Raw genomic sequence first — 18,069 nt, forward strand, 5'->3', positions numbered from 1 at the left:
AATACGTACTGTGTTTATAGGGAATAAGTACTGTGAGTACGGAATATGTACTTTACGTATGGAATAAGTAATATGTGTATGGAATAAGTACTCAGTGTATAGGGAATAAGTACTGTGCGTATAGGGAATAAGTACTGTGCATATGGAATATGTACTTTATGTAGGGAATAACTAATATATATGTATAAAATAAGTACTGTGTATAGGGAATAAGTACTGTGCATATGGAATGTATACAGTACTTTACGTAGGAAATAAGTAATATATGTATGGAATAAGTACTGTGTATGGGGAATAAGTACTGTCCATAAGGAATATGTACTTTTCGTATGGAATAAGTAATATATGTATGGAATAAGTACTGTGTATAGGGAATAAGTACTGTGTGTATGGAATATGTACTTTATGTAGAGAATAAGTAATATATGTATGGAATAAGTACTGTGTATATGGAATATGTACTTTACGTAGGTAATAAGTAATATATGTATGGAATACGTACTGTGTATAGGGAATAAGTACTGTGAGTACGGAATATGTACTTTACGTATGGAATAAGTAATATATGTATGGAATAAGTACTCAGTGTATAGGAAATAAGTACTGTGCATAAGGAATATGTACTTTATTAAGGGAATAAGTAATATATGTATTGAATAAATACTGTGTATGGGGAATAAGTACTGTCCATAAGGAATATGTACTTTACGTATGGAATAAGTAATATATGTATGGAATAAGTACTGTGTGTAGGGAATAAGTACTGTGAGTATGGAATATGTACTTTACGTATGGAATAAGTAATATATGTATGGAATAAGTACTCAGTGTATAGGGAATAGGTACTGTGTGTATAGGAAATAAGTACTGTGCATAAGGAATATGTACTTAACGTATGGAATAAGTAATATGTGTATGGAATAAGTACTGTGTATAGGGAATAAGTACTGTGAGTACGGAATATGTACTTTATGTATGGAATAAGTAATATGTGTATGGAATAAGTACTCAGTGTATAGGGAATACGTACTGTGCGTATAGGGAATAGGTACTGTGTGTATAGGAAATACGTACTGTGTTTATAGGGAATAAGTACTGTGAGTACGGAATATGTACTTTACGTATGGAATAAGTAATATGTGTATGGAATAAGTACTCAGTGTATAGGGAATAAGTACTGTGCGTATAGGGAATAAGTACTGTGCATATGGAATATGTACTTTATGTAGGGAATAAGTAATATATATGTATAAAATAAGTACTGTGTATAGGGAATGAGTACTGTGCATATGGAATATATACAGTACTTTACGTAGGAAATAAGTAATATATGTATGGAATAAGTACTGTGTATGGGGAATAAGTACTGTCCATAAGGAATATGTACTTTACGTATGGAATAAGTAATATATGTATGGAATAAGTACTGTGTATAGGGAATAAGTACTGTGAGTACGGAATATGTACTTTACGTATGGAATAAGTACTATATGTATGGAATAAGTACTCAGTGTATAGGGAATAAGTACTGTGCGTATAGGGAATAGGTACTGTGTGTACAGGGAATAAGTACTGTGTGTCTAGGGAATAAGTACTGTATGTATGGAATAGGTACTCAGTGTATAGGGAATAAGTACTGTGCGTATAGGGAATAAGTACTGTGTGTATCGGGAATAAGTACTGTGCATATGGAATATGTACTTTATGTAGGGAATAAGTAATATATATGTATAAAATAAGTACTGTGTATAGGGAATAAGTACTGTGCATATGGAATATATACAGTACTTTACGTAGGAAATAAGTAATATATGTATGGAATAAGTACTGTGTATGGGGAATAAGTACTGTCCATAAGGAATATGTACTTTACGTATGGAATAAGTAATATATGTATGGAATAAGTACTGTGTATAGGGAATAAGTACTGTGAGTACGGAATATGTACTTTACGTATGGAATAAGTACTATATGTATGGAATAAGTACTCAGTGTATAGGGAATAAGTACTGTGCGTATAGGGAATAGGTACTGTGTGTACAGGGAATAAGTACTGTGTGTCTAGGGAATAAGTACTGTATGTATGGAATAGGTACTCAGTGTATAGGGAATAAGTACTGTGCGTATAGGGAATAAGTACTGTGCATATGGAATAAGTAATATATGTATGGAATAAGTACTCAGTGTATAGGGAATAAGTACTATGCAAATAGGGAATAAGTACTGTGCAAATAGGGAATAAGTACTGTGTGTATATAGGGAATAAGTACTGTGCATATGGAATATGTACTTTACGTAGGGAATAAGTAATACATGTATGGAATAAGTACTGTGTATGGGGAATAAGTACTGTCCATAAGGAATATGTACTTTACGTATGGAATAAGTAATATGTGTATGGAATAAGTACTGTGTATAGGGAATAAGTACCGTGAGTACGGAATATGTACTTTACGTATGGAATAAGTAATATATGTATGGAATAAATACTCAGTGTATAGGGAATAAGTACTGTGCATATAGGGAATAGGTACTGTGTGTATAGGAAATACGTACTGTGTTTATAGGGAATAAGTACTGTGAGTACGGAATATGTACTTTACGTATGGAATAAGTAATATGTGTATGGAATAAGTACTCAGTGTATAGGGAATAAGTACTGTGCATATAGGGAATAGGTACTGTGTGTACAGGGAATAAGTACTGTGTGTCTAGGGAATAAGTACTGTATGTATGGAATAGGTACTCAGTGTATAGGGAATAAGTACTGTGCGTATAGGGAATAAGTACTGTGCATATGGAATAAGTAATATATGTATGGAATAAGTACTCAGTGTATAGGGAATAAGTACTATGCAAATAGGGAATAAGTACTGTGCAAATAGGAAATAAGTACTGTGTGTATATAGGGAATAAGTACTGTGCATATGGAATATGTACTTTACGTAGGGAATAAGTAATACATGTATGGAATAAGTACTGTGTATGGGGAATAAGTACTGTCCATAAGGAATATGTACTTTACGTATGGAATAAGTAATATGTGTATGGAATAAGTACTGTGTATAGGGAATAAGTACCGTGAGTACGGAATATGTACTTTACGTATGGAATAAGTAATATATGTATGGAATAAATACTCAGTGTATAGGGAATAAGTACTGTGCATATAGGGAATAGGTACTGTGTGTATAGGAAATACGTACTGTGTTTATAGGGAATAAGTACTGTGAGTACGGAATATGTACTTTACGTATGGAATAAGTAATATGTGTATGGAATAAGTACTCAGTGTATAGGGAATAAGTACTGTGCGTATAGGGAATAAGTACTGTGCATATGGAATATGTACTTTATGTAGGGAATAACTAATATATATGTATAAAATAAGTACTGTGTATAGGGAATAAGTACTGTGCATATGGAATGTATACAGTACTTTACGTAGGAAATAAGTAATATATGTATGGAATAAGTACTGTGTATGGGGAATAAGTACTGTCCATAAGGAATATGTACTTTTCGTATGGAATAAGTAATATATGTATGGAATAAGTACTGTGCATAGGGAATAAGTACTGTGAGTACGGAATATGTACTTTACGTATGGAATAAGTAATATATGTATGGAATAAGTACTCAGTGTATAGGGAATAAGTACTGTGCGTATAGGGAATAGATACTGTGTGTACAGGGAATAAGTACTGTGTGTATAGGGAATAAGTACTGTGTGTATGGAATAAGTACTCAGTGTATAGGGAATAAGTACTGTGCGTATAGGGAATAAGTACTGTGCATATGGAATATGTACTTTACGTATGGAATAAGTAATATATGTATGGAATAAGTACTCAGTGTATAGGGAATAAGTACTGTGTAAATAGGAAATAAGTACTGTGTGTTTAGGGAATAAGTACTGTGCATATGGAATATGTACTTTACGTAGGGAATAAGTAATACATGTATGGAATAAGTACTGTGTGTATAGGGAATAAGTACTGTGCATATGGAATATGTACTTTACGTAGGGAATAAGTAATACATGTATGGAATAAGTACTGTGTATAGGGAATAAGTACTGTGTGTATGGGATATGTACTTTGTGTGGAATACGTAATGTATGTATGGAATAAGTACTCAGTGTATAGCGAATAAGTACTGTGCGTACGGAATATGTACTTTATGTATGGAATAAGTAATATAAGTATGGAATAAGTACTGTGTGTATAGGGAATAAGTAATGTGTGTACAGGGAATAAGTACTGTGTGTATGGAATATGTACTTTACATATGGAATAAGTAATATATGTATGGAATAAGTACTGTGTGTATAGGGAATAAGTACTGTGTGTATGGAATATGTACTTTACGTATGGAATAAGTAATATATGTATGGAATAGGTACTGTGTGTATAGGGAATAAGTACTGTGCATATGGAATATATACTTTCCGAATGGAATAAGTAATTTATGTATAGAATGAATACTATGTTTATCGGGAATATGTACTGTGCATATGGAATATGTACTTTACATATGGAATAGGTACTGTGTGTATAGGGAATTAGTACAATGTGTATGAAATAGGTATTGTACACATGGAATAGGTACTGTGTGTATGGACTAAGTATGTTGTACATATAAAAAAAAAAATGTTGGGCATATGGAATAAGTATTGTACGTATAGAATAAGTACTGTGCGTATGGAATAAATGTGTTGTACGTATGGAATAAGTATTGTACGTATAGAATAAGTATTGTGCGTATGGAATAAGTGTGTTGTACATATGGAATAAGTATGTTGTACATATGGAATATTACTCTGCATATGGAATAAGTATTGTACGTATAGAATAGGTACCGTGCGTATGGAATAAGTATGTTGTACATATGGAATAAGTATATCGTACATTTGGACTATTACTCTGCATATGGAATAAGTATGTTGTACATATAGAATAAGTATATCGGACATACGGACTATTACTCTGCATATGAAATAAGTATGTTGTACATCAACAATAAGTATATCGGACATATGGACTATTACTCTGCATATGGAATAAGTATGCTGTACATATGGAATAAGTATATCGGACTTATGGACTATTGCTCTGCATATGGAATAAATGTGTTGTACATATGGAATAAGTATATCGGACATATGGACTATTACTCCGCATATGGAATAGGTATGTTTTACATATGGAATAAGTATGTCGGACATATGGACTATTACTCTGCATATGGAATAAGTATGTTGTACATATGGAATAAGTATATTGGACATATGGACTATTACCCTGCATATGCAATAGGTATGTTGTACATATGGAATAAGTATGTTGTACATATGGAATATTCCTCTGCATATGGAATAGGTATTGTACGTATAGAGTAGGTACTGTGCGTATGGAATAAGTATGTTGTACATATGGAATAAGTATATCATACATATGGACTATTACTCTGCATATGAAATAAGTATGTTGTACATATACAATAAGTATATCGGACATATGGACTATTACTCTGCATATGGAATAAGTATGCTGTACATATGGAATAAGTATATCGGACATATGGACTATAAATTCTGCATATGGAATAAGTATGTTTTACATATGGAATAAGTATATCGGACATATGGACTCTTACTCTGCATATGGAATAAGTTTGCTGTACATATGGAATAAGTATATCGGACATATGGAATATTACTCTGCATATGGAATAAGTATGTTGTACATATGGAATAAATATGTCGGACATATGGACTATTACTCTGCATATAGAATAAGTATGGTGTACATATGGAATAAGTATGTTGTACATATGGAATAAGTATGTTGTACATATGGAATAAGTATATCTGATGTATGGACTATTACTCTGCATATGGAATAAGTATGTTGTACATATGGAATAAATATATATGACGTATGGACTATTACTCTGCATATGGAATAAGTATGTTGTACATATGGAATAAGTATATCGTACATATGGACTATTACTCTGTACAAGGAATAAGTATGTTGTACATATGGAATAAGTATATCGGACATATGGACTATTACTCTGCATATGGAATAAGTATGTTTACATATGGAATAAGAATATCGGACATACGGACTATTACTCTGCATATGGAATATGTATGTTGTACATGTGGAATAGGTATATCGGCCATATGGACTATTACCCTGCATATGGAATAAGTATGTTGTACATATGGAATAAGTATATCGTACATATCGACTATTACTCTGCATATGGAATAAGTATGATGTACATATGGAATATGTATATCGGACATATGGACTATTACTCTGCATATAGAATAAGTATGATGTACATATGGAATAAGTTTATCGGACATATGGACTATTACTCTGCATATAGAATACGTATGGTGTACATATGGAATAAGTATATTGTACATATGGAATAAGTATATCGGACATTTGGACTATTACTCTGCATATGGAATAAGTATGTTGTACATATGGAATACGTATGTTTTACATATGGAATAAGTATATCTGACGTATGGACTATTACTCTGCATATTGAATAAGTATGTTGTACATATGGAATAAGTATACCGGACATATGGACTATTACTCTGAACAAGGAATAAGTATGTTGTACATATGGAATAAGTATATCTGACATATGGACTGTTACTCTGCATATGGAATAAGTATGTTGTATATATGGAATAAGTATATCGGACATATGGACTATTACTCTGCATATGGAATAAGTATGTTTACATATGGAATAAGAATATCGGCCATACGGACCATTACTCTGCATATGGAATAAGTATGTTGTACATATGCAATAAGTATATCGGACATATGGACTATTAGCCTGCATATGGAATAAGTATGTTGTACATATTGAATAAGTATATCGTACATTTGGACTATTACTCTGCATATTGAATAAGTATGATGTACATATGGAATAAGTATATCAGACATATGGACTATTACTCTGCATATGGAATAAGTATGTTGTACATATAGAATAAGTATGTCGGACATATGGACTATTACTCTGCATATAGAATAAGTATGGTGTACATATGGAATAGGTATGTTGTATATATGCAATAAGTATATCGGACATTTGGACTATTACTCTGCATATGGAATAAGTATGTTGTACATATGGAATAAGTATGTTGTACATATGGAATAAGTATATCTGACGTATGGACTATTACTCTGCATACGGAATAAGTATGTTGTATATATGGAATAAGTATATCGGACATATGGACTATTACTCTGCATATGGAGTAAGTATGTTTACATATGGAATAAGTATATCGGCCATATGGACTATTACTCTGCATATGGAACAAGTATGTTGTACATATGCAATAAGTATATCGGACATATGGACTATTACTCTGCATATGGAATAAGTATGTTGTACATATGCAATAAGTATATCGGCCATATGGACTGTTACTCTGCATATGGAATAAGTATGTTGCACATATGGCATAAGTATATCGGACATATGGACTATTACTGTGCATATGGAATAAGTATTGTACGTACTGCACATGCACGTCAACACGTTTAAACACCTTGCTATTTGGATGTGGTCAAAAGTTGTTCAATGCAGCTAAAGGGGCGGAGCTTGCCACAGCGCAGCGTGTTGATTGGTGGATGGATGGCAGTCCAAACAGTGATGTGCTGACATGGCTTCCAAGGACACTTAAGGTTGCGAATATTCTCCGTGTCCACGCAGGAAAAGTATTAACATCCAGAAACGGTCCACTCCACTTCCCAGGAGGGACGTGCAGGTGTGGGGGTCTCGTGGCGGCGGCGGCGAGGTTAAGCCGCATTGCGACGGAGCAGCTTGAAAAGGCTGCGAGAGCAAAAATGAAAGCTGCCAACTTCAATGGGCAGAAATCATGTGAAGTAACATCAGTCAGACGCACACGACTCCGATCCACTGATGGGATTATTGTGTTGAGGCGGCAGATCCGCCATGATGGGCACGCTTTCATTTGGACTCACCACTCATGCACACAACTCTTCTTTCTGTCCAAACCTCATCGAAACTTACTGCTTCTCACTCGCCACATGACTTTCACCTCTTCATGATTGGCATATTTATTTTCTTGTTATGTTACATGAACTTACTTTGGAAAAAAAGAGCAACAAAATGTGAAATGCAGTTGACTATAAAAATTAACAAAATAAAAGTGAAATGTCACCATCTGATTTATGACTTGCTATTTTTAAACATTAATATTCTCTTGTGCTCTTGTTTGAAATCATTTGCAACACATTTAAATATTAAATAATTTAAATTGGAAACAGAAATAATTATCCTAATTATGAATAAACGTGTGCACATAATATAATTTAAAAAAAATATTGGGATTATAATAAAAATATGTTGGATTTAGACAAACTTTTAATAATCTATATTTAATACTAATTTTCTGGATTTGTATATAATAAAATATAAGTATAATAACCATAAAATATTAGTATAATAACCAAAGATTATTGGGGTTTTTTTTGCCCCAAATGACTGTAAATTAAAAACGGTATTTGTTTATAATAAAATATAAATATTATACTGATAAAATATTAGTATAATAACAAAAAATTTAATTTGTTTGCCCCAAATGCCTGAAAATTAAAAAACGGTATTGTTTATAATAAAATATAAATATAATAACGATAAAATAATAGTATAATAACAAAAAAATTATAGTTGTTTTGCCCCAAATGACTGTAAATAAAAACAATGATATTTATATATAATAAAATATAAATATTATAACGATAAAATAATAGTATAATAACAATAAAGTTTAGGTTTTTTTGCCCCAAATGACTGTAAAATAAAAAACGGTATTTGCATATAATAAAATATAAATATAATAACGATAAAATAATAGTATAATAACAAAAAATGACAGTTTTTTTGCCCCAAATGACTTTCAATTAAAAAACAGTATTTGTTTATAATAAAATATAAATATTATACTGATAAAATAATAGCAAAATAAATAAATAAATCGTTTTTTGTACCCAAAATGACTGTAAAATAAAAAACGGTATTTGCATATAATAAAATATAAATATAATAACGATAAAATAATAGTATAATAACAAAAAAGTATAGTTTTTTTGCCCCAAATGACTGTAAAATAAAAAACGGTATTTGCATATGATAAAATATAAATATAATAACTATAAAATAATAGTATAATACCAAAAAATTATAGTTTTTCTGCCCCAAATGACTTTGTAATTAAAAAACGGTATTTGTTTATAATAAAATATAAATATTATACTGATAAAATAATAGCATAATAAAAAAAATTTCGTTTTTTTGTACCCAAAATGACTGTAAAATAAAAAACGATATTTGCATATAATAAAATATAAATATAATAACGATAAAATAATAGTATAATAACAAAAAAGTATAGTTTTTTTGCCCCAAATGACTGTAAAATAAAAAACGGTATTTGCATATAATAAAATATAAATATAATAACGATAAAATAATAGTATAATAACAAAAAATTATAGTTTTTCTGCACCAAATGACTTTCAATTAAAAAACAGTATTTGTTTATAATAAAATATAAATATTATACTGATAAAATAATAGCATAATAAAAATAAAAAAAAATTTTTTGTACCCAAAATGACTGTAAAATAAAAAACGGTATTTGCATATAATAAAATATAAATATAGTAACGATAAAATAATAGTATAATAACAAAAAAGTATTTTTTTGCCCCAAATGACTGTAAAATAAAAAACGGTATTTGTATTTAATAAAATATAAATATAATAACGATAAGATAATACTATAATAACAAAAAAGTATAGTTGTTTTGCCCCAAATGACTGTAAATTAAAAAACAGTATTTTTGTATAATAAAATATAAATATAATAACAATAAAATAATAGTATAATAACAAAAAAAGTAGGGTTTTTTTGCCCCAAATGACTGTAAAGTAAAAAACGGTATTTGTTTATAACAAAATATAAATATTATACTGATAAAATAATAGTATAATAACAAAAAATTATAATTTTTTTGCCCCAAATGGCGTAAAATAAAAAACGGTATTTGTATATAATAAAATCTAAATATTATACTGATAAAATAATAACATAATAAAAAAAATGTATCGTTTTTTTGTACCCAAAATGACTGTAAAATAAAAAACGGTATTTGCATATAATAAAATATAAATATAATAACGATAAAATAATAGTATAATAACAAAAAAGTATAGTTTTTCCCCACAAATGACTGTGAATTAAAAAACGGTATTTGTATTTAATAAAATATAAATATGATAACGATAAAATAATAGTATAATAACATATACATATACATACATGTATATATATGTATGTATGTGTATATATGTATATATGTGTGTATATATTTATATATGTATGTATATGTATATATATGTGTGTTTATATTTATATATGTATGTATATATACATAAATGTATGTATATGTATGTATGTATATATGTGTGTATATATTTATATATGTATGTATATGTATATACAGTATATGCGTACATATGCGTACAAAAATGTTTACATTTAATATTATATACATATATAAAGCCTCTTTTGTGAATAACTCACACACTGTAAGTGTTAATGAACACATGCATATGCACATCAAATAAATGAATTTATATCCTATATATATTAATATATATTTATATTAATATCTGGAGCGATCCAAGCTAAGCTAACAGTATTTGCTGACAGCTGCTAAATTTGATGACTTGTATGTGGAATAAATCCGAGCAGAAGCTGACTGGACAAGTCGTCGGGACGCTGAGCGGCGACGAGTCCTTCATCGTCCCTCCTTTAAGTCGCGCCTCGTTAGCGGGCTTCTGTCTGACAACACATTAGCCGCTCTGAGCCCGCGAGGTTAAACCCCGGCCGGTGGCAAACGTGCGTGACGGAGAAAGGAATGGCGACAATGCGAGCCGGCGCGGTGACGAGTCCACTTTGCAAAGACCTCACGGAGAGCTCGGGGGCTTAGCGTTTCCGTGAGGCCGAGGTCTGCGTTTTGACTGAGAGAGGAGAGGCCAATTAGGTCATTAGCCGGAGTGCTGACGGCCGGATTACTCCCCCCCTGGCAGGCCCGTCGCTTTAGCAAACAGGCAGCAATAACAATAAAGGCAGTAATAACGCGCCTCCCAAAGGGGACGGATTGTGTCTCCTGGACAATGTGGTTCTCATGGCGCTCGGTGGCCCCGGCCTAATGTCCTTCACAGCTGGCTTCACATGTTCCCAGCTGCCAAACCTCCTATTGTACGCTTCCTGTGTGAACTCTGGACTTGGAAGTGCAACTATTGTTCGCCGGTGTAGGAAGTTATGTCTTTCCAATCAGGCGGCATCAAACCGCAGCACACGTAGACTTTGGACGCTTCCACGTTTTATCGGTTTTAAGTTACAAGGCGGAAGGTCGCGGTTGAACGGCTACATCAATGACGCAGGTGCGCCATTCAGCCGGGTCGCTGGATGAACACACATCACGGTGACCACGGTCTGGACCCCGTGTAGTTGGGGTATTCCCTTACGGAGCGAGGAATACGAGCGGGGCTCATATGCCGAGGGACAAAAGACGAGGTGGCCCTGACCAAGCTCCAGGTTTGGCCCACAGGACCTTGAGGTCTTCCAGGTGTTCTGACAGGAGGGACTTTGTGGACGGAGTGGGAAGGAAAACAAAACAGTTCAAGGTTTCCTCGTCTTGGTCCGTAATGAAAATGAAGGCTTCGGGAAGGAACGACTGACAGCTTCCGTAAGAGTCCACTTGTAACTCCAACCACCAGGGTCATTCCCACAGCCCTCGCCTGGTAACAGAACCACGTCCCACGTCTCCGCACCGGCTCGAGGGTGAAGAAACCCGAGCGTTTTGTCTGCCACAAAAAGCACTTCTTCTTTTGTCGTCGGAAGAAAAAGATACAAGACTTCACCTGAGACACTCTGGCCTTCCTCAGAGACCGAGGGTACACCTGGGACACAACCAGGACTGCATGGATGTGTTTGGACTGCGGGGGCACGCATTCAGTTCCTGGCTGATTGGTGACTGGTGGAAACATTTGCCAGTTAGGCTGTGGTTCGAACCTCCTCTACTTGCGTAGAAAAGAATCACCCTCGTATTTTGCAATTAAATGGAATTCGGAAATGACCGCGATAAATGGATTTCCTCGGATAGAGATTATTAGTAAGTCATATATTTTAATAGTTAGAGCATATAAACTGTTGAAATAACATGAAATAACACCCACAGAGTCACCTTTACTCTCATTTCGCCCAATATAGTGTAGACTAAAACCAGAACTTGTTGGAAATACTTTGTCACATCCTGAGTACCGTATTTTCCAGACCATAGGGCGCACCGGATTATAAAACAGGTCTATTTTCATAGAAAAGGCACATTAAAGGGGTCATATTATGATTATCATTTTCCTAAATGTAAAAGACTTCCTTGTGGTCTACATAACATGTAATGGTGGTTCTTTGCTCAAAATGTTGCATAGATGATGTTTTACTCATCATCTTCAAGTCACTTTCTTAAAGTCTCTTCAGGATGTGCCGTTTTGTGGGCGGTCTTATTTACGTGGCTCACCATCGACGGCGTCTTCTCCCCCGTTATCCTATCTTGTTGTAGCGGTGTAGCGTGCAAGGACGGGAGTGGAGGAAGTGTCAAAAGATGGCGCTAACTGTTTTAATGACATTCAGACTTTACTTCAATCAATAACGGAGCAGCATCTCCTCATCCGGAAACAACAAAAACGCCGGAAATGTGTCCCGTGAAAAAAAACGTCCGGCCGGAACTCTAATAACTAAAGTTCCTTGGGTGAATAATGTAGACTCACTACACCGGTATGTTTTAGCGCTTTCATGGTGAGTTTACTGACAGATATAAGTAAGAACTTTACACTACTTTATATTAGAAATGGCAACAGTGGAGGATGAATGTCACATAACAAGAAGATAGAGAAAAAGAAGCTTATCGACTACGGTGTTATAAAAGGCGTACGGCCCCAATTTTTCAGGACTTATGCAGATCCCTAATACACATCAGCAGGTACCAGAAGGTAGAAAAAGTTGCTTTTGCATAATATTGCGAAACAAAATGGCAGATAATGTCTTACCTTATACACACACCATAATAATACTCCTATGTTGAAGCACAGTACAATCCATCAAGCGGTGTGGCTTCATAGCTTACCAAAGTCCTACTAAAACATTTTGATGGATTTTTGAGCGCCGTGTGTAATGTTCTATATTCTCAATGGAACATATAAAACGTTGGTGCTGTTTACTTGAGTCATATTGCAGTCTACACGTATCTCTTATGTGTGACTGCCATCATAGTGCAGTCTATACATATCTCTTATGTGTGACTGACATCATATTGCAGTCTACACGTATCTCTTATGTGTGACTGCCATCATATTGCAGTCTACACGTATCTCTTGTGTGTGACTGCCATCATATTGCAGTCTACACGTATCTCTTATGTGTGACTGCCATCATATTGCAGTCTACACATATCTCTTATGTGTGACTGCCATTAAATTGCAGTCTACCCGTATCTCTTATGTGTGACTGCCATCATATTGCAGTTTACACGTATCTCTTATGTGTGACTGCCATCATATCGCAGTCTACACATATCTCTTATGTGTGTCTGCCATCATAGTGCAGTCTACACGTATCTCTTATGTGTGACTGCCATCATATTGCAGTCTATACATATCTCTTATGTGTGACTGCCATCATATTGCAGTCGACACGTATCTCTTATGTGTGACTGACATCATATTGCAGTCTACACGTATCTCTTATGTGTTACTGCCATCACAGTGCAGTCTACATGTATCTCTTATGTGGGACTGCCATCATATTGCAGTCTACACGTATCTCTTATGTGTGACTGCCATCATAGTGCAGTCTATACATATTTTTTATGTGTTACTGTCATCATATCGCAGTCTACACGTATCTCTTATGTGTGACTGCCATCATATTGCAGTCTACACGTATGTCTTATGTGTGACTGCCATCATATTGCAGTTTACACGTATCTCTTATGTGTGACTGCCATTAAATTGCAGTCTACACGTATCTCTTATGTGTGACTGCCATCATAGTGCAGTCTATACATATCTTTTATGTGTGACTGCCATCATATCGCAGTCTACACGTATCTCTTCTGTGTGACTGCCATCATATTGCAGTCTACACGTATCTCTTATGTGTGATTGCCATCATATTTATTTTAACTTTTTAAACTGTTTTTTATCCAACAAATTGTTCTTAGGGTAATTTACATTTGTTTTTTCAATGCGTATTTTTATTTCTGTTTTAAATTTTATTTTTTTAGTCCGTCCTTTGCCTCTATTTCTTTGTGGTGTGCAGCCCCTTGTTCTTCAACTGTGCTTGTTTTTAAAGGGCTTTATAAATAAAGTTGGTATGGTATGGTATATTGCATTCTACACGTATCTCTTATGTGTGACTTCCATCTACTGGTCACACTTTTCATTTCACCATGTACCAAAAAAATAATTGTTTCGAGGTCGGTAAGCACAACCAAAATTAGTCCGTACATTAGGCGAACCGGGTTATAACTGTCGAGTTTTGAGAAAATGAAAGGATTAATTAATTAATAGTCCGAAAAATACGGTACGTAAATTACGGCAGAAGTAAATGAACATCCTCACATACTGTATAAGTGAACACAACATGAAATGTTGCCGAATCTCCTTGAAGGCACAAAACATGAAGCAATTGCGGGTCCCAAATTCTGGAACCATCTCCCTCTCCATGTGAGACGGGCCCCTTCTTTGGCTACTTTTAAGAGCCTTCTTAAAACTCATTTTTATTCACTGGCTTTTAACCCAGCATGAGACTTTAAACTGTTTTTATTTGTATTTTTTTTTTATGTTTTTAACTTTTTAACTGCTTTTTATCTAACAAATTGTTCTTATAATAATTTGTATTTGCTTTTTCAACGTGTATTTTACTTCTGTTTTAAATATTATTTTTTTATATATATATATATATATATATATATATATATATATATATATATATATATATATATATATATATATGAAACACTTGACTTGGTGAATTCTAGCTGTAAATATACTCCCCCCCGCACATAACACTTGCTTAGCTTTATTGCGGGGACAGAAAAGCAAACCCAAATAAGCAACCGCATGTTTAAAAAAATTGCAAGAGAACTTTGAGACGGACTTTAGGAAGAAGGTTGCGTGTTGTACGGTTTTCTGCGTGAGACTAAGACTTGGAACAGACGTTGTTGACTTAGCCTGCACAATGACTCCTCCATATTCCAAAAAGCCCAGCTTTCCTTCTACAGGGGGAAACATGAATCCCAGCTGCCGTCCTCGGTCTGGACCCACGCCCAGGTCAAAAGGTGAGACTGCCGTCCTCATTTGCTCCGTGGTGAAACCTGTCCTTCGGTTCTCCGAGCAACATCTGTGCTGATTTGTTATTGCCTGCTCCCGAGCAACTAGCGTGTCCACCGTCACCTGTGTCACGCCAACAACACCACCTGGCTCCGCTCGTCTGGCCGCTAATCACATTAGGCTAATCGTCCTCCCATCAGCACGTGACCCCCGCATGACCTCACGGCTCACAGACCGGGACCAGAACTTATCCCATTTAAACGCTGCGAGGGTGTAGGAGAAGATTCCTTTGGACCGTTTAATGTCTGTTTGTGCTCATTTACAAAAACGCTCATTTCCCCCTCACTGTCGTCTGTCAGGCGGTTCAGTTGTTGGCAGCACCTGTTCAGGACCTGCCGGATTTGTCCCTTGGAAAAGAGCTTTGGACCCGGTCCTTGCCAAGCTCGCCTCCGCCGGTCCTCTCTTCAGCTCGCCTTCTTTGTGTCTTTAGTTCCACTCCATCTTTGACTCGTCGGCATCACGTTTAGCCTCTTGGCTGCTGATGGACGGCTGCTTTGTTGTTTGGGAAACACAAACTGTGCCCACAGTGGATCTCTGATCTCCTGCTTTTTAGTTTGCTCATTTACCTCTTCGGGTCCACGTTGACAACAATAAACTGAGTGGGACTCGTACTTTTCCAACGCTTAAATGAAGACCCTCCTGTGTTCCCAGCGCACAAAGCCAAAGATCCTTAATGGCAATACTTGGGAAGGTTCCCACAGTGTGTTATAGACCAGGGGTGTTCAAACTACGGCCTTTTGTTGCTGACATTAAGTCACCAACAAGTGGACAGTTGTCAGGTTCAAACACTGATGACATTTATTAAACAAGACAAGAAGCAAGGAATCACGCAGAGACAGAGTTCAATTTCGCTCAATGAGGAGAGACGTATTGGGCTGTACACTTAGTTACAGTTCCAACCTACACTCTAAGGCACAGCCCACTTGCTCCTCTATTTATTCGGGAGGTCCCTGGTTACATCACTGAGGCTGCCCCAGTTAGACACAATGTATGATTATTCAGAAATGCAATTGTGCCGGGTGCACATTGACAACAATAAACTGAGTGGGACTCGTACTCCGTCAAGGGTCCTCTTCCAACGCTTAAATGAAGACCCTCCTGTGTTCCCAGCGCACAAAACCAAAGATCCTTAATGGCAATACTTGGGAAGATTCCCACAGTGTGTTGTAGACCAGGGGTGTTCAAACTACGACCTTTTGTTGCTGACATTAAGTCACTAACAAGTGGACAGTTGTCAGGTTCAAACACTGATGACATCTATTAAACAAGACAAGAAGCAAGGAATCATGCAGAGACAGAGTTCAATTTCGCTCAATGAGGAGAGACGTATTGGGCTGTACACTTAGTTACAGTTCCAACCTACACTCTAAGGCAGTGTTTTTCAACCACTGTGTACCGTGAGATATTGTTTGGTGTGCCGTGGGAGTTTATGGAATTTCACCTAATTGGGTTAAAAATATTGTTTGCAAACCAGTAATTATAATCCGTAAATGTGCTGTTGTTGAGTGTCGGTGCTGTCTAGAGCTCGGCAGAGTACCCGTGTAATACTCTTCCATACCAGTAAGTGGCAGCATTGCTTTGTAGATGTCGGGAACGACGACAATGGTTTGCGGGCAAAAAGGTGTCTAATGCTTAAACCAAAAATAAACAAAAGGCAAGTGCCGCTAAGAAAAGGCATTGAAGAAAAACTAAAACTGAACTGGCTGCAAAGTAAACAAAAACAGAATGCTGGACGACAGCAAAGACTTACACCGTGTGGAGCAGACGGCGTCCACAAATCACATCCGTAAATGACATGACAATGAACAACAAAATAGGAGCGTAAGACAAGAACTAAAACACTACACACAGGAAAACTCCAACAAACTCCAACTAAGTCACGGCGTGATGTGACAGGTCATGAGAGTACACCCACTTTGAGACAAGAGCTATATTGATAGACTTTCTTGTTTATATTTTGTAATATATATAAGGGTTGGAATTGGGGGTTAAATCACCAAAAAATGATTCCCGGGCGCGGCCACCGCTGCTGCTCACTGCTCCCCTCACCTCCCAGGGGGTGATCAAGGGTGATGGGTCAAATGCAGAGGGTAATTTCGCCACACATAGTGTGTGTGTGACTATCATTGGTACTTTAACTTGAATATATATATATATATATATATATATATATATATATATATATATATATATATATATATATATATATATATATATATATATATACATATATATATATATATATATATATATATATATATATACATATATATGTGTGTATATATATATATATATATATATGTGTGTGTGTATATGTATGTGTATATATATATGTGTATTTATATATATATGTGTGAATATATGTATGTGTGTATATGTATGTGTGTGTATATATATATATACATATATATATATATATATATATACATATATATGTGTATATATATATATATGTGTGTGTATATGTATGTGTATATATATGTGTGTATTTATATATATATGTGTGTATATATGTATGTGTGT

This window comes from Nerophis lumbriciformis, linkage group LG05 (genome assembly GCF_033978685.3).
Source record: "Nerophis lumbriciformis linkage group LG05, RoL_Nlum_v2.1, whole genome shotgun sequence".
Lineage (NCBI taxonomy): Eukaryota > Metazoa > Chordata > Actinopteri > Syngnathiformes > Syngnathidae > Nerophis > Nerophis lumbriciformis.